The sequence below is a fragment of the Lagopus muta genome, chromosome 6 (genome assembly GCF_023343835.1).
Source record: "Lagopus muta isolate bLagMut1 chromosome 6, bLagMut1 primary, whole genome shotgun sequence".
NCBI lineage: Eukaryota > Metazoa > Chordata > Aves > Galliformes > Phasianidae > Lagopus > Lagopus muta.
The window spans coordinates 38,240,300-38,265,028 of record NC_064438.1 but is presented as its reverse complement, the minus strand read 5'-3'; the positions used below and the strand labels follow the sequence as shown (position 1 = coordinate 38,265,028).

Sequence of the window (24,729 nt, the reverse complement as noted above, 5' to 3'; positions counted from 1 at the left end):
TTGGGAGATTAGCTCTCCTTTTCTGAACCTGCCATTCTTCTTCTGCCCTCTTTATGGAGCAGGAATCATCTCCTCTTATTGGTTTATGAAATAACAGTTCTCTAACATCATCCAACATCTGAAAATGTTAGTATAAAATTAAAATAAATTTCTTAGGCTTTCAGCTCTCCTCACTTTCCTCTCCTGCAACACCTAATTTTTTTTTCTTTTCCTTGCCTTCCAAAACTCTTAGATACTTTTTTTTTTAATCGTGGTCCTGTAAAAGAATCTCAGATACTTTCCCCTTTCTGTTTCTGTCTTCAAATGAGATGAGTACAGGGTAACCTCCACAGTGATTATGTTCAGGGTGTGTGTATTCTTTTTACCTTTCCTCAGTCAGTAATGTGGCCACTGTTCTCTGTTACTGTGGTTCCATCTGCAATTGTTCAGCTCTGGATCCACAGGTGTTGCTGGTCTCCCAGCACTGTCCCCTACTGGGCACAGGATGCCACAAAAACCAGTGCAGAGAATCTTTGAAACGATTCCCAGCTGCCTTCTCTCCAATCTTACCAAGTGGCTTAACAGCAGGCTGTCGCCATGTGGACTGAACTCTCACCCCAAGGATAAAAACTGCTCTTTCCACTGTGTAGATACTGACTTCCTCACCAATCCAGATGTTAAAGCTCTCTGGACTTCTGTGTGAAGAAGCAGCTGCAGTCTCTGTTATTCTTCCAGTAAAGTCAGAGACAAGCTCTTAGCAGAAAAGCACAAAGAACTGTGCTGAGCTGGGGATGTACCCTTCGGGAGATAGCTGGGGGTTACTGCAGATCAGCTCTTGAAACAAACATCAAGTGCAGAAGACACAAAGGTGAGCTCATTCAGGAGATCCACAGAAGACACATAAGGGCTAGGTAAGCAGTTTCATTATTTATCATCAGTACTACTAATAGATCATGGTCTTCAGTATCTCATTTGAAATAATGTTTTATGTGTCAATTTGCTTTGAGTAACGTTTTCACACCAGTTATTCCCCATTTGAGAAAAATTCCTCGTTTGAAAAAAATGTTCCCGAAGAAAGTAAGCCAGCATGGTCCCCTGGGGATACCTCTCATGGATCTAATAACTAATTAAAAGCACGTGAAACGAGACAGAATAAAGGGACAGTTTCCACATGAATCTGTGCTATGGTCTCTGCTGTTCAAAACACTTAGAAATGATCTAGGAAGGAGTGAAATTTTTTAAAAAAGAAAAGTTTGCAGCTGAAAAACTGAAAGTCACTGAGAATTGCAAAACAAACATCACATTACCAAAGAAAATTACCAAAGGTATGGAACAACATATATCGTGGAACTATTGTGGGACTAAATAAATAAAGACTCTTCATTGTGGAAAAAATGACAACTGAAAGGAAGTAGGAAAAAATATATTTAAATTAATGAGGTTCAGGGAGAAGAAAAATGGAGAACAATTACTTCTCATACTGTAAGATGTTGGAAAAAAATATGAAGCCACCAGACGAGCAGGTTAAAACAAATAAAACAAGGCACTTTTTCTCTTAATACGTAATTAAACTGTGGATGCCTTCATATTACAGGAAGCTAGGGATAACACAAATGTACAGGGTTCAAAAGTAATTGTACAAACTAATGTAAGCAAGAGCCACTAGAACTGTATATATACAAAGATAACACCTCCTGCCCAGAAAATCACTGAGTCCCAGAGAATACTGGGGAATTACCATCATTGCATAGCATCACCTAATGCTCTCCCCCTATTGTTTTCCATAGGCTGCTGCCTGAGCAGGACACTGAGCCATACAGTCCTTTTGGTCTGAGATAATGCAGTCAATTTTGTTTATGCATCAAGAGTCTTGAAACAAAATCTGCTGCAGGTAGCAGTCAGAAGTTAAGAGGATTCAGTTAAGTTCCACCATTCATTCTAGAAACTAGCATCTGTTCCAATTCCTCTTGTATCATCTCAGAACCTGAAATCCATAAATTCAATCCTTTGATCATAAATAATGCCTAGGAAACAAAAGATTGAGTGATTGGTTCTAAAACATGAAAGTGAAGATGAAATGAAGGAGATAAAATTGATATAAATGAAAACTCCATTGAAGTTGGGCCTGCTGATAGCCAAACTGGCTCTGTGCCACACATGTGATAAATAGTGACGACAGTTTGTAGTACTGTGAGGGCCACTAACAATGGCAGAACTTCAGCATCATTTCCTTGATCCCCATTTCTTCTGTTTTGAGATAACTAGCAAAGGATTAACTGTTATGGTAAGACAAACTCTGAAGTCTGATAGTCCTGTTTTTAAAAATGCACGGAGAATGCTGCCTTGATCCAATGTTTGTTCACTCTCAAAAACTTTCATTTGTTTTCTAACTTGTTTTAATCTAATTTTTTTTCCTATTTTAACCAATACTATAGAGTACAATAACTTTTTAATGACATAATATTACCCAGATAAGTTTAAATTAAACTACACAGGAGAACAATCTTGAAACCATACTACCAAATCTTTAGGAAGAACTAAGTTTGAAAAGCCAAACCAATCCCACAAAACTGGCTAATATTTTCTTGCACTGCAGATGGTCATATGCAAATCCCTACAGTTCCAATACATGTATCCTTCACATCACATGATGCAGCACAACAGTGCTCACTTTTTTTCTAAATACTCTGCTGAAAGTACTGTTGCTTATCAGAACAGATTTCACTCTCACGGCCTGCAAAATCCTTCTGGATTGAATATGCTCGTCAGCTGCCATGGGCTTTTCTTCTATAGATGGAAATCAATATAAATTCATAACTTAAAGCATAAAATATTCGATAAGTGAACGCGCACACATTTGCAAATCTTTAGATCACTTTCATAGAGGGGTAGTTTATCAGCACTTTCAGAAAGTCCCCATATAACATATTACCACGTTGCTGATACTACATCTAAAGCCAAACTTCCCTTAGTACAAGAAAATTGGGCTTAGGAGAGACTCAATATTCTGCTGCCAGTGACACGCTCCAGCTCTCAGTCTGTTTGCCATGCTCAGAGGAATGCATCATGGTATGGTTCCTATTCTCAGCCTCATCTTATCAGATGCCCTAACAAAGCAAGATAGCACCTTTACGCCCTTCCTGAAATTAGCTTTTCTGCTTAAGGTATTCAGCAACAGATTCAGCACAGTAATGAAGCCTGTAAAAAGGCTGTAGAGGACCTCACAACTTAATAAATACTACAGGGTTCACATGGTAGAAAAACTCTATAAAAACAACCTAGCTGAAAGAAAAGCTTTTTCCACAACTCACATCTTTTTAGACAAAAATAGTCAAAATTAGTCAAAAATAATCAGAAAAAAACTTGTACCCCCAGTGGCGATGACGGTTCATTAAGAGTCGGTACCAACAGGTTTGCTTGTTTTCAGTTCAGAATTATTCCTTGTACAATAATGACTCCTCGAATGCATGTTTGCTTCTGTCCTTACTACAAAGACTGCCTGTTGGGAATCTCAGACCTTAGAGGTGAGAGAGAGAGTCTGGAGAACGGAAGACTTCCCTTTGGTTGAGCAACCATGCAGCCAAAATCAAAGTGCGCAAATCCCTGGGCCCCAATGGGATATACCCATTCAGATCAATGGGTCTGCTCGGCCTGGGGAAAAGAAGACTGAGAGGGGATTTGATCAATGTTTATGAATATCTAAAATACAGGAGGCAACTGGGCAAGGCCAGACTCTTTTCAGCAGTGTGTAATGGTAGGACAAGGAGCAACAGCCTAAAACCAGAAAGTAGAAAGCACCATACAAGTACACGGAAGAACTTCTTTGCAGTGGGGGTGACAGAACACTGGAACAGTTTGCCAGAGAGGTTGCGGAGTCTCCTGCTACGGAGATATTCAGTACCTGCCTGGATGGCTACCCATGCGACCTGCTGTAGGGAATGTGCTTCAGCCCAGACGTCAGAATTTATGACCTCCAGAGGTCCTTTGCAAACCCTGCCATTCTGTGCTTACAGAGGACAGGTATATACATGTATGTACGTACATGCGAATGGGAAACAGAAATTCCCGCCTGTGCCACCAGAGGAGATTGAGTTTCATTCTATCAGCCAAGCTGGTTGTGAGCTATCTTCTCACTGCTTGCTCAGGATTATTTATGGGTTGCTTAGTCTAGAGACCTGGCCAGAATTCAGACCTTTACTATGTACAGGAAATCTCAGCCTTGGCATTATGGTCCATCTTTTGTAAGCAAGATTTTGTCCTTCCAGCAGCTCTTAGGGCTACTCAGTATTTTTGGCAAGAAACCCACTGTGTTCCTTTCTTTGAACTGCAGTTTTTATAAAGCCTGAGCCAGAATTCCCTATTCCTCCGCACTGACAGAATAAGACTCTCTGCTGCAAACTTTTTGTTTCACAAAAGATACAAGCTTGCTTTCCAGAGAAATTTCAATATCTCTCTCTGTTGTTATGATCACAACCTAGTCTAAAAGTGCTAGAACACAATGCACTAACCTTCAGGTTTGCTGGTCCTAAATTCTCTTTCCTGCTTTGGTTCTCCATGAGTATGTTATTCAAAAATCATTAGCTCTCTTCTGGTGTGAGCAACACTTTCATAATCAATTACTTTCACCCGTGCTAGAAGCTAATGCAGATATACTGCAGTTCTACATGCTAATACAATACTAATAAATGCTAATACATTTGTTCACTGACCACAGGGAAAAAAAAAAAAAAAGAAAAAGAGAAAAAGACCTCTAAATAAAGTAGCTGCTGTAAGAAAGGAATGGGGTGATAAGCTTCTACAAAAAACATGGATGCTGACTTCTGCCCCTACTTCAAACGGATTTATAGGAAATGCCAAGGAATTAAGCTATAATCGAGTCCACTGAAAGCCAGCCAGAAAATCTTGTAGTTATTTTGTTATTATCTAACATATAGCAAGTCCTTACTGAAAGAACAACTTCATTTATGCTTTCATACACATTTCATGCTTTCATTCGAATTTCAGCTGAAGCCTTCTTCCAATGGCACAGCTGGGCACTTGCTTGACATTGACTCCTGTGTAGCAGGCAACAATATCAATTCATGCAGCATGCTGGTGTTTCCCATATATCACTTAGTAAACAGAAATTTTGAAACATTTGAAAAGTGCTTACGTCTCACTGAAAGGTATGCAAACTATGCTCAAATTACTTGTGCAAATGGAGCTTCGGCAATCCTGAAAAATAATGCTTTACGTGTAACTCTACTTAGTTTGTAAGAAGCAATAGGATGACAGCAGGAGTTGGCATAAGCTGGAGGTCTACAAAACTGAGTAAAGAATTCTCATCCTTTCAGACTAGGTAACAAGCTAACAATGATGTTTTATATCCCCTTTCTGTAAAGGCTGGAGCTAAGGAGGAGCAAGGGCCCTCTCTGGCAAGAAGGGAACATAGAGCATTTATAAATCATAGCTCCCACCTTGCCAAGGAATGTAAGACAATCTCAGGCAGTAGTTTCTTGCCTACAGGGCATTCAGGTGGTATGACAGGTCCAGGAAGCTTTCAGTACAAAGCCCTGGTGGGCACCAGCTGCTAAAAAAGTAGTTGGCCTAGTAACTAATGACTCCATCTAGCGTGGCAGCTCCCAGCATCCTGCTGACTTATGCTCAGGCACTAAGAAAAACATCAAACATTTTCTTTGGCACACTATGTGTTTCTTCCATCCCTAACAATAGGCCCTAGATTGGGGCTGACTATGGAGCAATGATAAACATAGTGGGACAAAGCCCAGGACGCTGGGGGCCTGGCTGAGACGCAGAGCAGTCGGGCCTCTCACAGTGCTGCTTGCCTCAAGGCCTTTCTTTGTCTCTTCTCCCTCTTTCCCTCCCCTCAGATTCAAAAGCAGTAAATTAAAAATTAAGAAACAGAACATCAAGCTTTTCAGAATGGTTTGTTCCTGTCCTCTGCTGTTATCAAGGAAAGAGCCATTTTGGTGTAGCTTGGTCAGCAAGAGCTTCTATTTTAGCATGGCCTGCAGATCTGACTGCTGGAATATGCAGACCCCCTACAACACAAAGCAGCTATACTACAGAAGTAAAGAAAGGCATCTTTCCAAAAAACATCAACAGGGAGAACAAAGCAGTTTTGATACTCCTAAATGAGCTCTGCCTGGAACTTTGGAGACCCCATGAAGCCCAGAGAGCTGTCCAGAACTCCCCTGGCAAAGGTACAGCCAGACAGAGAAGGAGCAGGAAGCAGAAGGCCTGTGTAAAAGGAGGAAGCCATCACCTAGTCTGCCATCTGCTTTCAGGCTCTGCAAAGGAAGCCATGGAAAAGCTTTCAAAGTTAATAAGCAGCCTATCGAGACTGCATCGGCACAGTAAATGTGGAATGGCATTTTGGGTTCAAATCCAGTTCAAAGTGACACACACAATCTCCCACAGTAAAGGTGTTACAGAGATGTAGGAAAGCTTCTGTCCCAGAGCACCAATCAAAACTTCTCTTAGTGATGAGGCACAGATGCAAGGAACTTGTAATAGGCTCAGCCTTAGCTCTTCTGCTCCCCACTTTCTCAGTAGCCTCAGCTGCCTCTACCTACAGAGCAGGTAAGAAAGTCATCAGCATCATCATGCTGTAAGACAGCAGATGTACCAGGTGCAGGTCAAGTTGGTTTAGGGAAAGAACAGAAGTTCTGTGGAATTAGCAACAATTTCCAGACTCTTTCACAGGTTAACGATTAGAGCTAACAGAGGCACAATTTAAAGAACCCAGAACATTTTTATATGCATAGTTTTAAGCAAGTGTCAGGAGTTCCCCTCTGCTATTCCCACAGTTCCTCCTTTACACTGAGAGAGCTGCTGTTGTTACAAGAATTTTATTGAAAAACAAAGATGCATGCAAAAGCATCCAATTTGTCTGCTTGCAATGCTCATGTCCTAGGGGCTTGGTGGAGTCCAGGTATCATATCATCAGCTGCACAACAGCACAGACAGGTATACACACTCAGTGTCTTGAACTTTCCCTAACATCCCCCACTAAATTTAGATTTTTGCATGCTCTTCTCCTTACCTCAGGTCTAAACCTTCACTACTAGACCTGTATCTCCTTCGAGCTTAGTCAGCCTCACCAGACTTTGGCCTTTCAGACCTTCGTGTGCTTTTCTATAAACTTTCTGTACTTTTATCAGTATTTGGGGCTAGAAAGGCGCTCAAATCTGAATGCTTTCTGGATGCAGATGCACAATAGCTATAGTGGAAAAGTTCCTTGTCTGCCTGCTCCTTTGTTATATTCTAACAAGTTCTAATCCAAATTCCTGGGCTTTCTCCTTTTCTGATATATGCTGATGATAATACAATATATTTTATTTCATGCTCCCTGGCATCCGTAAATTATTCCTGCTTTTTCCCTGACACTGACTTTCAGAGTAAAGATAGATTTTCTTATAAGACAGACTGTGTAGTAGCTGCTAAATTCTGCGGCAGATTAGGAATTAAGTGCATTTTAGGCCTTAACTCTCTATATACAGGCAGGCTGGATTTAGCAGGTTGGAAATGAGGTGCATCAAACAGATTTGTGGCAGTCTAGCAGAGGAAGAACAAATTGAGGTTATGGAGTACTAATAAATCTCTGGAGGTAGGCCTAATCTACCTCAGCTATTCCAAGATTTAGCTGGCATTATAAACCTCTTACTTACAGGAGCACTAAACTTGCCAGTCTTTAGAAATGAAATATTTACTCTTTAATAGAGCCATTTTTCTGATGGGGCCTTAGTAGCATCCTTGGCTGCAGTCTCTCATATCTGGGGAATAAGGGGCTGGTAAAAAACAGGTTTTTTTTTCCTTCTCTTTACACACGGCAGCTTTTAAATTCACTATTAGAAAGACTAAATGAGGAAGAAAATTAACAGCCAAATGGCTGCTAAAGTTCAGTGCCACCATGCTGCTGTGGTTTATCAGGTCACTGGAGAACCAGTAAAGGTAACTAAGCATATCTCCACCACGTGATCCAGATTAACAAGTTCACCTAGCCTCAGTGAGTGCAAACAAAGGGGTGAACCATACAGAGTGAGAGGTGGTGGTGGTCTCATGTTTCCCACACTTAATTCCATACTTGCAAATGCAAGCAAGCTAGCAAAAAGATTTTAATAACAAGATATGCAGGAAGATTAACACAGAAGCCAGCTACTTCTTTCAGGAGGAAGCCTTGGGAAGGATAACCTGCCTACATTTATGACTTGTAATTGCCTGAACTGCCTTCCCCCACCCACAGCACCTCCCCAAATTTTAAAGCACTAATTAGATATGAAATTCGAACAGAAGAGATGGATTTTGAGTAATTTCCCCTCACCAATACTGTGCTTTGCTTTGACTGGGAAAAATCATTCAGACTTGGGTAACAGGGTACCTAACTGCCACCTTACATTTGCCCTTTTATCCTATCCACTGAATTCAAAGCACCAGGAATTAAGATGCATTGCTGTGCCACTTTCAGATAGGAAAGGTGTTCCTTGCTAGAGGCTCCACTATAAAACAATAGCATGGATCGAGTGGACCAGCACAAAATATGACTTGTACAGACAGCACAAAAGCTTACTGAAAATGAAAACAGAACAGACTGTTGGGCTCTACTTATTCCTGATTATATGTTTTGTTAGTGGATGGTAACAGTATCGCAAGAGGATGAAAACGCAATAGGCACCACTATCTGCCTAGAATAAGCTTAGGCTGGGTCTGTAAGTGAAGACACTATTCTGCCACTGTCCTGGAAGCGCATACTCCCTAGCACTGTTCAGAGGCGCAAGGGTTAAGTCAGGACCAGTAGTTTAGCCCTGCACCCTGTAATGCCTTCTTTGAAAAGCCGCTCACAGTTTACAGGGAAAGAGTGAGAGTGCAGCTGCTCTCCCAGCCAACATTTGGTTCCTATTATAGGGAATAAATCTCCCCCTCCCCCTTTTCTATTTTTTTTTCCCCCTTTTATATTAAAAGTCCATCAAACGCATTTTTTTCTCCTTAATATTTTTCCATTAAGTTTCCTCCTGCGTAGGCTTTCCCAGAGTGCTGCGCTTCTCACTAGATGTGCCCAAGCAGCAGCTGCAAGATCCCACTGGAACAACAGAATGGGGAATGAAGGGAGCAGCTCACGCCTCTCATTTAAGTCTCAAGAGGCAAATGAAAACTTAGAATTGGGCTACACTGGTGAAATCTAGAGCGCTTGAGAAGAATAAACAAACAGAAAAACAGACTATTGAGCTTGGTAGGATTAGAATTCAGGAGATGGGAGAGAGTACTCCAAGTGCTCAGCCTCTGCTCAAGACTATAAATACCCTGCAGAGCTACATGACCCTGTCTCTATCAGCCTCCCAAAAGATGCAGGAAAGGATGGCATTACACACAAGTCTTCCAGGGCTCCACCAGGATTGTGCTGTCTAAGCTTTGTACTTCTTGAGGCCCAAATGATTTTTGAGTTATGTCATTCGACTATGGAGTAGAGATGTTACATTCTCCCAACTTCAGACAGTTTGTCATCTAAATACTAAACAGACAAAGCTAAACAACAGCGTATGCCTCCAAATTCTACAAAATTTGCTCTGAAGTTCATGAAAGCAATCAAATTTGCTTGACATCCACCATACTTATCATTTTGTTGCAGTACATGAAGACCCTCTTCAGGTGTCTTTTAGAGAAGCCTTTATAAATCTTGATAGCTTAGAGAATCTGTTTGTGGGGACAAAGCAGGCTGAAGTATAGAGTTCCCCGACATCATGCTTATAAATCTGAAGGCCAAAAACGTGCTTATAAATCTGAAGGCCAGGTAACAGAACTTCACAAGAGAAGCAACACTTCTACATTCAGAATCTGTATACCTAGAGGAAAGGCCAGAATCTGTTCTGCACTTCAAGATCAAAGATGTGCAAATTCAATTAACCAGGAGTTGTCATCATCTGAAGGCTACTTGGGCAACTATAATATTAGGAGGAATGGTCCAATGAAAAGAGTACTGCAGTGGCAATAGGAAGGCACATCTGATGCTACCAGCCAGCAACACAGCTAGAGTTGTATAACATCTATCTGCAGAAACACAAACAAGTCAGAAAAAACACAAAACATGAACTAAAGGTCACTTCTGTGGGTCCTTGCTGTGACGCTGTATGCTTGTAGTTAGCAGTCTCCTGGTTTTAGATAATTCCCCAAGCACCGATACATGAGCAAAGAAAAGGTCTGAAAAAGATCTTTCTTTCCTTAAAAACCTAAACAATTTATCAACCTAGCTCCAATGTAATGAAGCTCAAGGGGCTGCCCATTAAAAAAAAATAGACATACACAGTCCCCTAAGCCTGACGGACCTTACATGCTCACCCAAGAATCACCAATACCATTTTTCTCCATATTACAATTTTGATTCCTTATGAAGTTTCTGCTCTTCTCATCCCTCAGATAAACTTACATAAGGTAACAAGGTACGGCAACAAACAGACTGGATTTGAGTGATCTCTCAGTTGCTGAACAGACTGCTTTTCCTCCTCAGGTTCCTCCTGCCGTTCCATTACGCTGGAGTTAAGAGAGTATTTATTTATTTGCCTCCACCTTCTGTACGAAGAATTATTCACCTACTGGGGCTCCTTGAACAGTAGGGTGGAGAAAAAGTAGGATGTGGCAACTGTGTTAGCATGCATTTTTAATGTCTATAAGCAACATGATTACAAAAAATGTAGCTGGGGAGTGGTGGTGCAATATGTTCAAAGCCATAATCAAATGCATAATAGTATGGGCTATTACTAGTGCAGAAATTGACCTAGTAACTGTATACATTGCATAGACATGGCTAGCATATCACACATTGCATATTTCTGAAAGAAAGACCACTGATACAGAGGCCACAGATATATACTACACACAAACACCAAAATACAAACTTTCAGCCATCTGAAGAGCAGCACAACACATTGGTACCAAAGCAATCCCAGAGTTGAGTAGTTATTTTACACCTAGAAGATTTTCTGGAATCCCTGCAAGCCTAATTCACATATAATATTGTACTTGTACTGTAAGAGGTAAATCCTATTTTTCATCCAATATCCTTAGAGATCATGGAAGTTTCCTGGAAGTGCTTATTTCAGCCAAGACAAAACAAATTTGTACCCACGTTCTTCTCAAGCTAAAACTGACAGAATTTCCCCAAGTCTGTAGTGCTCCTTCTAAGAATCCTCCAGACAAACCTGACTTGCACAAAAAACAAACAAACAAACAAAAAACAACAAAACACAGCACACTTTTCAGTAGAGAAAAATACCTTAAAAACTAACATGGTATTTTTCAAAAAACGTGATACATTTTGGTGGTAGCTAAAATGCAACCTCAAAAAAAATTAACAGAACATCACTTTCACTTGAGTTACGTGCTATCTACCTCTAATGTTGAAAGACAAAGTATTTTTATAAAATCTATAGCCAACGTTGGAACAACAACAAAAATCACTGCATCTCTCCCCCCAAAGCTCCCATGCATCTGTCCACCACTATTACCACCAGAAACTAGTATCAACATACCAGAACTGGACTATAAAGATCTGCAATAAAAGAGTTGAAAAACTTCTATTTTTATAAAGCCTCACCTGAAAAAGCAAGCTGTTCAAGTACTGCAGAGCAAGAATCTCTCCATTTTTGGCACTTTGTCCTCCAGTGATTAATACCACAGAAGCACATTCCCTTGCCAGAGAAGACTATTCCAGTTTATGACAATTCTGGCCTCGCTGTTGTTCCTTTTTTGTTTTAAGCCGGACAGAATAAAATCCCGACTCCATTCCCAGTGCTGTTCCATAAATTCCCATCTCCTACTGGGATCTACCTACCTCTTCATATGCAGAAAAGAACAGAGCTTAAGTATTGCCTATAGCATCTCCCATAAGCCAGTGTTTCCACAGGAAAATTCACTGAGGAGTTCATGTTATCATAAAGGAGTTCAATATTTAGTGTAAATAAACTGAAATAAAACACCTCCTTTCTAGCAGAGAAGAACTGGGTGAGCAAAGGGGAAGCTCCTAGCTAACTACCTCCAGCAGCTACTGCAGTGAATGGTGCCCACTCCTGCTTTGACAGGAATATTCAGCCCCCCACAATTCTCTGGATCTTAATTTCCTTACTGGAAAGATAATCTGGTCTCATCATTTTGAGAAAGGAATTCTGGGGCGTTATGGACATCAATTGCTGCCTACTTCATGTAGCCATTACAGAACAAAACAGTAAAACTACAACAATTACTTTGGGAGGAATCACTGTCCTGATTTTGGCTGAAACAATTAAAGCAGAATGGCAGTAATTTGATAAGCAAAAAAAACTAAAGTGAACAAATTTGTTCCTCTAACGGGCCAAAGCAAGTGCAAGGTGTTTCCCTGATACGTGGCATGAAAGCACTCTAACCCAAAGGGTACAATAAAGCAACTCTATTGCTAATATCCACACTCTTGGTTTAATTAATTTTATTCCCCATTTATTTTCTCCATTCTGGCATGTGTAAAGAAGAATGTAATGCATGAAGGCTGGGGGCAGAAGTGCAGCACAGGCTGAGGCAGCATACCTGGCAGCTGCTAAAACAAAACTTCAAAGTCTCAGTTCCCTTTGAAAACCCATCAGGCAAGAACCATTCCTCCCCTTTAGCTTCTTTAGGACCTGGTACACTTAACCACTTCAGCATGTTTGGCAATTCTTTGGCCATTTCCAAAGCAGGTGCTGGAGTGGAAAACTGTGGGAGAGCCCCAAAACATCCAGTTGCCTCCCTCTTTCCTTAGCTGGCAGCAATGCACATGCTTACCAAGCAGGCCAGCAGATGGACCACAGTTATGTACAGTGAACAGGGAATTTGTGATTATACCACTGAAAGTACAAGAAAAAAACTCAGGCTTACCTGGGTCAATCCTATCTTTCCCCACGAAGCTACCAAATCTGACAGCAGACAAAATCTGTCATTAAAATAAAGTGAGTAAAAGGACGCTCAGATAGTTAATGTACAGTACAAAGAACTGGTGTGATCTAAAAGGCAGTTCCCAGACTTAGGGTTTGTTGAAAGATCTCTCTCTGTGTCAGACCCAGGCTGCATAAGATGCTCAAGTTGCACAAAAACTTATGTAGATGACCTAGAGCTTGAGTTCTTACGCATGAAAATTCTGCTTTTTGCATCCAATGGCAGGCTAAGAGGTGGAGGATAAGCTCTTGTTTAATTTGCAGCATCTAGAAGTAGAATGTTTTAAATTCAGTCCCTTTGAACAGGCACACCTATTTGTGACGTGTCCTCCTCCAGTACAACCAGAAAAGTGTACGACACATTTGTGCTAGCTCTGCTGGTCATCCTAACTGAACACTCCGTCCATGTTTTCTCCTCAGGGGTTTGAGAAAGGTAGAATGGGATGGTGCTGCTCTCTTGCAAATCCAACTTTGCTCAGCTTCCTTAATGACTGATTGCTTCTGGACTGTATATGAGCATTGAATACTTCTAGTGACAGCGGAAACCAAAAGCTAAAAGCAGGTATCTACAGAGAAACGCAATAGCTTTCATAGGAATTTGTGGTTAAAGTTGAAAAAAATTATGCAATCCTATATTCCAGTCCAACCCAAACCCTTCTTCTGGAGCCAAAATGGAATTGTTTCCTACAGTATACAGAGAAAACTTTATAATTAGTCAGAAGCTCCCAGACTTGGGAACACAGATGGGAACCATGGAATCAGTACTTCAGGAATTTCACCAAGTGATTGCATGCAATGCTAAGCACGAACACATCAAAGATGCAGTTGCAGATGCTAAATCCTTATAAGGACAGACTAAAATATCCCAGCCACTCAGTGGAATAATGTCCTTTCAAGAGTCCCTTCCTTGCATAGATAAGGCACACCAGGAAAGGGCCATGACAATTGTATCAAATGTCCAAAAGAGATCTTTATATGCCTTCTTTATACTACATATACTATACTTTACTATACTATACTATATGCACTATACTATACTTTATATGCCTCTTCTTTATACTTGATGCCTTTTGTGATGTTTCAGCCAATGCTTTAAACAGGACAGACTTTTCTGAGAAACACCAGTACTGCTACACTACTACAGTCTTGTTCTTTGAAGAGATAAATATGGCTTTTGGATGCCTTGAGCTGAAAAGAGTAATATTTGCACAAAGGATAATCTTTTGTTGTGCACTGTGCTATTGGCTCTCTAGGGATTAGGCAGAGGTTAAGATAGTAAGCAATCTCTCAATTGCACAAAGGTGAAAAATGGACATCAGACCAAAGTTGGAACTAAATTACAAGAGTAGGTGTTACATGGTTTTGCTCCCTAGAAACATACCAGCATTTCATAGTTCAAACTACTCGTATAGCAGGAATTTACATCATTCCAGAACGAGACCTGCAGATTACAAACAAATGCAGCAATACAGTTTTCTTTCCTTCCACAGAAATGCTCTTCAATAACACAGGCCTAATGATATTTATAGTCACATGTTCAGGTTCTACAATGCCCTAAGAGATAATAATACACTTATAAGGAATTTATTCTGTTTAGAAAACACCTATAAAGAAAGCTGATGCATGACATGAATCATTTTGTCCCACACGACTTGTAACAATGTAGAAATGTGTGCATAACATCAGTTCACTTTCATATTTTATACTTTTGCATTTCATAGAACGGCTTGTGTTGGAAGCGACCTTAAAACAAATAGCTCCAACTCCATAATTAAATGCTTTAAATCACTCAAGTTAGCATAATCAGCAGAAAATTGGAATTTCACATGGAAATGAGATGACTCTGATCTTCAGGGAAAAAAAAAATCAGTTATGTAAAACCAAAATATGACAACATTGACATGATTTGTCAATGTCATTGTCATGGTCATGGACATGACAATATGATAACAGAATGACAACATATTTTTTAAAAATCTAAAAATTGATTGAATTTAAATTTCTTGAAAATTATCCCAAATTAGCCCAACTCCTAACACTCGGCTTCCAAAATTATTTTGCTAATAAGATATTTTATTTGATATTTTTAAATGCGGTATATGCATTTATTCAGAGAAAATTAAACAAATTAAAATTAAGAACTGAAATACTTGTGAACATGAAGGAGTAACAAAGCCATCGTTCTTATGGCTGTCTGATTAAATTAATTCCATGTTAAATCAAAGCTCCCCCACGAAGAAATTAAAAATTAAAAAAGATCAGCAGAACACTCAAAACGAAACCCTACAACAGCTGTTCCAAACAATCCTAACAGGCAGCCCACTGCTTCATAGGGAAGAAACTCTAAGTTCCTTGATATTTTGATATGAAGTTCTGAAAACAGAAGCCTAAGGGAACCACTGTTAGTAGGACAAAAGTCTCATCTCCTGGAGAACATTTTGGAGCTACCAAATGCAGTTTTTTCTAATGAAGAGACGCATTTAGCAATGCACCTATCTTAAGAACAAAGCCTCTGAAGTACTGCTTTTGTGGTTCCTGGAGAGTTTCAAGAGCCTGTGCTTGTATCTTCCATATACACTATTTTCCCCATTTGATTCTTCCTAATGACTGAGATGGTGCTCTCTTTGTCATGCTCACTGCTTAAGTTGGACAGCCTTTAAGTGCCGTTTAAAGTATCAGCCAGCTGAAGGTATTTATGGAAAAACCAAAAACTTAAGCATCATGAGTCCGTTAAAGAATCCTGCATCCAAGTATTGGCTAATGGAGCTGAGATCAGAAATGCATTCAATAAGAACACACTTGCTAGCAAAGAAGTTATTTCAAGCTTTTTGTAACACCACAATTTCAGTTTTCAGTAGACTTGGATCAGTCAGGCTGCCTTGGCCTCTCCCCACCTGGTTTGCTTGTGGACAGTAAGGACAGTAATTGGATGAGAAATGCTAATAAAAGCTCAGTACATTCAACGGGAGAGTTTCTGGAAATTGGTAACTTTAAACATTACCTGGTGGTTGTTTTATTTATTTATTTTTAAGGAGGATATTCGTCATCCAACTATTGTTACAGAATGAACATCTAGGAACAGCTGCTAATGATAAAGGATCCTGGATACATTGGTATTTCCACATAATTCTTAATTTATCCTACTGCTGTAGAGCCTACCTTTACCAGTACGCTTAAAAATCTTTGTAATAAGCACTGGTTCTGGACAGCCCAATGTCCAGCCTTTCTAAGCTACTGAAATGCATTCTATCTTATTATCAGTCAAGTCCTCTCACCCAGAGCGTTTTGGTCAAACTGCTTCCTGGCTGGCAGTACACAGCATTAGGTAAAGACTAAGAAAACACCACCAGCACTACTCACTCACAGTATACATACCCTAAACAAAAACTGGCATTCCCCAGGGGAGTTCTTCAGATCACACAATTTGTATGTATACTTCAGAAACCTATGAGCTAGTAAGGAGGATCTCCAAACAAAGCTGTCACCACATACACATGGAAGTTGAAATACTTTCCGACTTTTTAATGCCTTTTTTTTTTCCCCTCCTCCTTTTTCAAAAGAGTTTTTTGGCTTTTTTTTTTTTTTTGTTAAATGCTGGAGCCCTGCATAGCTCACAAACGGCTGCTGATTGATACCTGCAGCCCAGAGAAGCCCAGAGAATAACAGGCTGTTATGGAGCCAATAGAATATAGCTACATAGAATTCACCAACTCCTCTGTCAGCTACAAAACCTCCCCAGTCCGAAAGGTAGGGAAAATTAGGTGACAAAATAGGACCTTCATAGGAAAGGCTGATTAACACTTTCAGGGACAGGAAAGGGGTTTCTCTCCACTCTTGGAAGGTAATTCCTGTTATATCACAGGACAACACATCAAAAAGTATGGTGTTCATCCTGAACAAGCCAAGCCAAAGCATGACTTTGGCTTGGATGGAAAATGTGAACACATACTGGTAGTGGAAACTTCGCTGTACAAGGGAAGGTACCCCCAAAACAAAGCCTAACAGGAAGAAGAAAAACCCTTTGGCCCCTTTTGCTACCTTCTGCTCTGGCATTCTTTTTTGGTCACTGAAACCCCTGATTTATCTGAGTTTGACTTCAGGCTCTTTGGCTGCTGAACTCAGAGGGTTGTCCAGGGACTGTCCCAGAAGAAGACTGCCTTCTGGAAAGGCTTTCCACATGGATCTCAGATCACACACTGCTCCCAGTATCTGAGAGGCTTACTGAGAAAGAAAAATCGAGTTAGGATTGCTTTCTCAGCTGCAGAGCATGGTATCTCCAACACAGAGACACCTTTGCTCTGAGCAGTAACCAAAGTTTCTAGCATTAAGACATCTGTTCCTTCACTCTACACAAATCCACTTCTTTGTCACCAAAAGGTACAGTGCAAACTCAAACCTCCAAAATATTCACCATGAGTTCAGCTTCAGGACAGCCCTGGAGAGCATAAGGCAAATGAACGAAGGGTTGCTAAACTGTCTTGTCCATTACAAGACTAGCTTAAAAGGGACTATCCATTGTTACAAAGCAGAAGTTTGCTGTGTGTCTACTGGAGTGGATTCAGAACAATGCACTCTGAGGCTTCAAGTGCCTTATGGTGACCCACAGGAACAGCACAGTTCAAAGATGGGCCCATTCAATCCCTGTTTTCTTAGGTCACACGGACCTACCTTAAGATCATGCCAGAAAGAACACTCTTCTGGGAAGCTTCCCAGTGCCCTTCTCAGTCACACAACTGTGAACTAAATCCAACAGCTGTGGCATGGTAGCATTTCCATCTCACTACCTGCAGAGCCAAGCAATGGACAAAACTTGAGGTCCCTGTGTGGGAAAGAGCCAGGATCGGATAAAAATATTGCTAAAAAATTAGGAAAGGGGAGAAACCAGACATTCGTGGGATTCCCTGACAGCTCCGTGCAGAAGGAAGGGCTGGGCTGGAAAAAACAGGGCCCCAGGTTCCTGCCAAACTGTCTGAGGCCTGTCCTTTCCAAATAGCTCAAGGAAACAGCCAAGGCTCCTTTGTAACCCTTTCAGAACTCTTCCACAGAGAAAGGCTGCTTTAGGCAGAGCAGCTCCTGCAGAGCACTGGGCTGCTGGGGTATCTTCTTTCCTAGAAAGCCCAGAGAGGCAGAGCAGTTGATCTCCCCACCAAAAACTACTGAAGTGAGAGCTGTGGCCACATTAACCCTTTGCTCACCACTCTGCAAAGCAATTTCTAGGTGGTGATTGGGAGATTTGACTAAATACAGAGAAAAAGGAGATCTGCAGATGACTTTACAATATAAAGCACACAGAAACTCTACAGAATACTTTAAAGTTCTAAGATTAGGGATGGCTTGGGAGAGAGGGTATAAGAAAAGATCCTAAAAGATTTAAATTAGGTCTATACTAAATTAAATGGTTACTAGAACCATGAACAGCATGTAGCTTCTGTCACAGCCAACAAAATCTATTAATATGAGCTAAAAGCCAGAAGAGAGTTCATTGGTGAGAATTAAAAAAAAAGAATCACACCAGCCTGAACTGCCTATACCTGTTTCTCAGTGTTACATTAACTGCATAGTCAAAGAAAAACAACCATGTATTAATGAAAACTCAATGTTTAGCATGGTCAGAAGCCAGCAAGGTATAAGCATATGCAAGTTATGAGTTAGATAATAAGTTAAAAATGACAACAACACATAAAATCAGTGTTTCACTCCTACTTGATGTACTGCTTTCAAGTCCTGTCATCTGAATAAAGACAGCCAGCAAATTATTTGAGGGCTGGAAGACTTCCATTCAGAACTTGAAAAAGAATGGGTCTGTTTAGTTCAGGAGAGACAAGTAAGGAAAGAGACGATAGAAACATACAGAATAAATAGTGCAGAAAATAAAGAAAGCACTTCTGTCTGCCTTGACATATTAAAGGGGCAGAGACTAATGGCAAATTTGAAAAAAAATTATAAAGGAAGACTTTTGCATAATACAAAATTCACCTGTGGAACTCACTGCTACAGCTCATGAATGAGGCGACAACCTTTCCAGACAGTAAAATGTGATTAATGACAACAACACCCACAGCAAGGCTACCTATGTAGAACAGAAAATATGGTGAGAAATATATGTCAGCCATCAGCAGCTGGAGGGCCAAAGCAAGTTTTTCCCAGAGACAGGAAATTTATTTGCTGCTAGCCAAAAAGTTCTGCACTTTTACTGACGATATTAGTGCTAGTTACTGCAAAGGACAAAACAGGTGAAGTATAAAGATTAGCAGACTGATCCAGGATGGCAAATCCTATGTTTACATTGGAGAAAGGTCAGTTAGGGGAGGCCGGTGAAAAGAAAGAATCAAAAACTGTGATGCTGTATTATCTTTAGGGAAGGCATAAAAATGCTGTTCACTGCCCTCCACCTACCAACACAGGCTGCGTGGTGGGAATAATGGAAAAGATCTTCATGCCTTCTCTGAAAGGAAGTCATAGTAAGTCAGAGCCAGGTGCTGAAAGAGAAACCTGTCCTCTCACATTACTAGGACTATTTGCAAAAAGCACAGTTGCCCAAGCTCAGCAAACCCTCAGAGGTAACGCAGATGCTGTGCCCCTTCACTCAGATGGAACCAGCCCCAGGAATGCCCCAGGCTGCAGCTGCAGGCCATGCACCAGTCTGCTTGCGCCCTGCTCTGCCCTGATGCAAAGACTCAGCTCTCACCTCCAGCTCCCAGACCCAGCACTGGCTCCTACGCTCTTGCTGCACTCAACCCAAACCCCCTTCGCCTCTGGAAAGGGTCCTGCGATTAATCTCACTTATTACCTCGGAAAAGTAACAGCTCAGCGGCTGCCAGCCAAGTCCGACTCAACAGTGTCTGGGGAGCTGAGGCTGCAGGGCCAGGCCTCAAACTGTCTGGGCAAGTCACGAGCTTTCCGCCTTTCCTCTCCCAGAGGCTCCAAGCAGCCAGAGCCAAGGCCTGGCTGTGGGAAGCAGGGATCCTTCGAGGCAGTGCCAGCCTGCGGTGCTGAGGCTCGGGGCAATTTCCAAGCAGGATGAAAGTAATTGAACCTGCCATCACACATTTCTTCAGCGTGACCAAAATATATAAGAAATAATACAAGACAAGCCATGCATTTATGAAGGTGTAGTCAGCCAGTTTGCCTTGAAAGTTAACAAGTTGTCACCAGAGACCCTGGCAGATGCTTAAAGACAAAGATTAGAGATTACCGGGGAGGTGGAAGGCTGCTCCATGCACTACTATGTGGTATATAATAATACCACATAATAATCTAATATGAAAAAAGAACTCGTACAAGCCAGAGACAGGGAGTGCTGCAAGAACGTAAAGCTACTCATGCAGAATTTCTGTTTTTCGCCTTCCCTCCTCAAATTTCCTCTCAATATAGTAATTCTACATCAACCCCCAGACTCAAGGCTCCCAGAACTACTGTTTCTCAAGGGCCATAAGTGAATATGGTTGTGACACAGCTGCCCAGGAGGACCAGAAGGGGTCACAGAAAAAATAAAAATAAAAAAAATCATTACACCCATTCTCACTTATTCTCCCATGGAAATAGTGAAATTTAATTAATTTAGGCGTATAAGATAAGACAGGAAGAAAATCCAGGCGACAGTAATCAGCCTTGTGTATGTTCTAATGCAAATAGCCCCTCTTACTAAAGAGGGACTTTTCTATACAAGCCTTCCTAAACACAACACTCATCCCTGCAAGCAGCATGATAAAAGGACACTGTGAGCTGGAGGCTCTCACAGTGGTTTAACAACTGAGGGAAAGCAGCATTGGAATGATCTGTGTGAGATTTGCCTCATAATGAGGACTCCTACTCCTGATCAAGGATAGCACTCTGCTGTTGTTAGGTATTAGAAGGGCCATCTTTACAGCAGAAGGAAAGAAAAAGACTATATAAGCATGAAGCCTCTAGAAGAGTGGTGTAGTGCAGACAGACTGAGTTCATAATCAGACATTTCCTCAAAGGGAAAAAGAAAAGGGAGAAACGGCATTAGGAGAAAGGAACAGGGAAGTCAGTGCTGGCACAGAACTGGTATTGGTCATGTTCTGCTGCTGCTGCTTTGGCACTTCTGTGCTGCCTAGTTAGGGAGGTGTTAAGGTCACTGCAGAGTTTCTTGAAACTGAAGGTCTGTTGCGGCCATCAGTGCCTGCTGCCTTCTCTCTTCATTTCCTCCAGAGGCATCAGTGCAGTACAGTCTCTTCACAGTCAGCGTGCACCCAGCTGCTATGCAAACAAACAGGCTCCAGCCACTTGGCAAGTGGAGCACAGGACAGAGGATGGACAGTCTCTACCTGTCCAGAGACAGCAGGGAGCTTGAGACGTGCTACTTGGAAGACAGGAAAGTTACCACTAACCCTTGAGATGCAGAACTACAAGGCAGTACACATGCAACAAAGAGAAACAGGTATATTCTTACAAAAATGTAGCATTAACTGCCAAGATTAATACAGTTATCACATCTTTCAATCTCAGAGGAAGATGTGATTTTAAGACGTGCTGGATTTACCGTGCCCGTGTTGATTTGCACATGAGCAGTAAAATACATGCAGTGCAGCCCACAAGCAGTTACATGAATGCTTTAACTATACAGTGGATGGGCAGCACATCTAATTCACAGAATCACAGAATCATAGAAGGGCCTGGGTTGAAAAGGACCACAATGATCATCTAGTTTCATTCTATGAAATGATCATTCTAGTTTCCTCTGGACCTCCTCCTAGAGCTCCATGTCCTCCCTGCACAGGGGGCCCCAGGCCTGGACACAGTACTCCAGATGGGGGTAATTCTTCCAGAATGCCTCAGGTTCACTGCAGATCAGAGCTAGACAGGGGTTCCTGAAAGCCTAGGATGCCAGATATCTGGGTGGAATCTTCTGCTTTCCCAACCCACTCAAGACTTCCAGGCAAGAAATAAAATAGAACTACAAAAAGGAGAACCTGTTTTGGAACCTGGGCACATGGCAGGTATATGCACGCACCCACAATGCCCTAAACTGTTCTTATCACTACAAATGACAGAACAACTTAAACACAGAAACTCCTAGATAAGAAAACTGAAAAACATTGTTTTCAGCATTTAACTCGGTTCAGGGAGCCTGTCAACAAAACATCATTTCTTGATGAGCCTGAGCACCTTGGCTAAGAAGTGAGCTAAGAAATATTTGCGGCATGTTAAACAACGAGAAGAGCAGAATCCTTTGTTTCTGACTTTAATAGCAGTCAGAATCTAAGCTGTCTGGTATAAGTTGGAGTGCCATTTTAGCTTCTCACTGATGACAGAGAAGCTCGCTTGCCTGCCTCCCTCAACCAAGTTAGATAAATCTGTCAAAAGATACAAGGAAAAAATATGCAGAGCTAGATTGGTTGTGCCTTTAGTTTTGAGAAAGCCATCCTGAAAGACCCAGGAGCTAATGAAACAAAGGTTCTGGAAAAATACTGGCCATGTATCACTGCTGAATGCTTGCCAACACACTGCCTGTGTGAGTTCTAAAAGATGAACCTGTGCAAGGATGGCAGAATCCAAGCTGTCCACTGACAACACAGAAATCTGTACTAATTAGAAAGATTTCTCTCTCATTAGCTTTGGCCCAGGTCATGGAAATTAAGTGATTTGCAAAGCCCAAAAAACTCTTTGAGAACAGTTTCAAAAACAAGTGAGGTACCAGTGGAGATTCCAGTGCCAGAAGCTTCTAGGAAAGCCTACCACCACTATTATTGGTGATTATGCAACTATTTGCCAACAGTACTCAGAAATTAGTTTAGGTTCTAAACAATAAATTTTGTTCTCTTAAACAATATTTTCTACCTTTATTGTGCAACTGAAAATGTCTTCAGGAGCTGACCATTGCCACATTTCCAGTCAGGTCAGTGTCAGGAAATCAGTTCCAGTGGACAGCAAGAAATCACTTTCATTTTTGTTGTTCTTAGGTTACATTATTAATGTTAGGATAAAATCATATGCAGCAATCTTAAACACTTTCCTTATAAAGTGCATAACTAACCTGTTCACGTGGCTAAGGCAGAATGTGACTAAGTAACATTTCTTACTGGCAGAGTAAGAAGCTGAGACAGATTGGAATCAGACCTTCAGGACTATGGTTACAGGAGAGAGCAGGTTTGGCAGAACTGCAAAGAGCTATAGAGGGTAATATAGGCCAGGCTACAGCAAACATGGCAAAGGGCCTCTAACAGCCATGTTACAGAAGTCAAAAGTGAATCCCTATGCAACTTGGAACATCACACTTCTTGTACTTTCTTCATCTCGGACGTAGTGAAAGCCTAAACCTCAGTCTGACTGGGAACAGAGACAAAGCTTATAGGAAGTAACTAAAAAAAAAAAGTCTTAAAAGGGACTGCACTATAGATTTATAATATAACATTTTAATATATCCAGTGTTGTTCTCTGTCTCGGTATTACAAACTCAAGATTGCCTTTGTCTTTTGGCAGAGCTGACTATTAATTTGGCAACTCTTCTACAGAGGCTACATTCAACCACAAAAAAAAAAAAAAACAAAAAAAGGAGAACTAACTTCTGCTCAAAGAAATTTAGATAAATCGTACTGGGGGAGCTGAAATTAAGGAGAAAAATTTATTAATAATAGCCTGAATCTCACAGCTCACGAGTATCACAATAAAATTTTCAAGCAAAACTCAGAAGCGGCAGAATGGCTTAGTTTTACCATACAGCTCTGCAAAAACTGTAGTGACTGAGTTTCAGAGGCAGATGTTTGAACTGGAGCCAAATGGAAGCCAGATAAGAGACCCATTGACAAAACATTTCCATCCTTGCTAAATTCTACAACTGCTAGACAAGAACCTCAATGGAAGAAAACAGGAAGCTTTTCTTCACATAGTCATCCAGTACTGAGCACAGGCTGACACTCATTAGATGACCCTCTGTGAACTGCTGAGCTCCAGTGTAACAGACGGAGCAGCAAATCAGTCATTTGAAATACTAGCTATTTCAGCATATAATGATCTTGATGCTCTTTTTGGAATTCTTTCATTAAAAGAAAGTTCACAGCCCAAGTAATCCAGCATTGTCTCAGGATATTTTTTCTCCATATTCATGAAAAACTTATTAATTACCAGTATTCTGGACATTTTAGGCAAGCAGCCATGAAAATAAAGTAATTCAGCAAAGGGTCTTAGGGTGTCTTTCTGTCTCTTGGCTTGAAAATAGTGAGGATGACTCAAGTACTGAAAGACCAAATGTTTCATAAAAAGTTTGACAATCTTATACCAGCCATACACTTCTGAAGAACTTTTGGATCCTTGTATAGAAATAGAACAATTTCTACAAGCATTAAGCTACACATAGAATGCTAGATGAGGCACAGTTCAGAGTGCAGCTCTGGACATTAAAGCTAGGTTGTCAGATCGGCAGGTAACAACATATGACAGAAATGGCTTCAGAGAAAGGTGGTAACTACTGTGCCTTCTGTGGAGATTCATAGAAGATTATGACTGTAATTCCTTTCCAACAATGTCTGAATCCATGCAAAGGTGCAAGCAGAATTGAGAAACAAACAGCCTATGACAGCCTGCACTCTGCTGCTCCCTCAAACTGTGTAGGAGAGGAAGGCAGCTTACACCTGTTGGATAGGTTCTTTATTTGGATTAGGTAATAGCTACCCTGGCTGGTCTCCAAGAGCAGAATCACCACCTCTCTTAATAACTGCAAACCCCAGAGGCAAATGTTGTGCTGGAACAGAAACAGGCCAGGAATTCATTTCTCACATTCCTCCTCTTTAGGCAGGACGAAAAGCAGTGACTGACGAAATAAGAAATTTTTTTTCTTGAGCTTTCCAAATCCCAT

The 24,729-nt window shown here is 41.0% G+C and overlaps 1 protein-coding gene across 2 annotated transcripts in view; it reads right to left on the bottom strand.

Annotated features, from left to right (window-relative positions):
• TTLL5 (tubulin tyrosine ligase like 5) overlaps positions 1 to 24,729 on the bottom strand; it is a 119,748-nt gene that overhangs the window by 26,332 nt on the left and 68,687 nt on the right. The window lies entirely within an intron of this gene.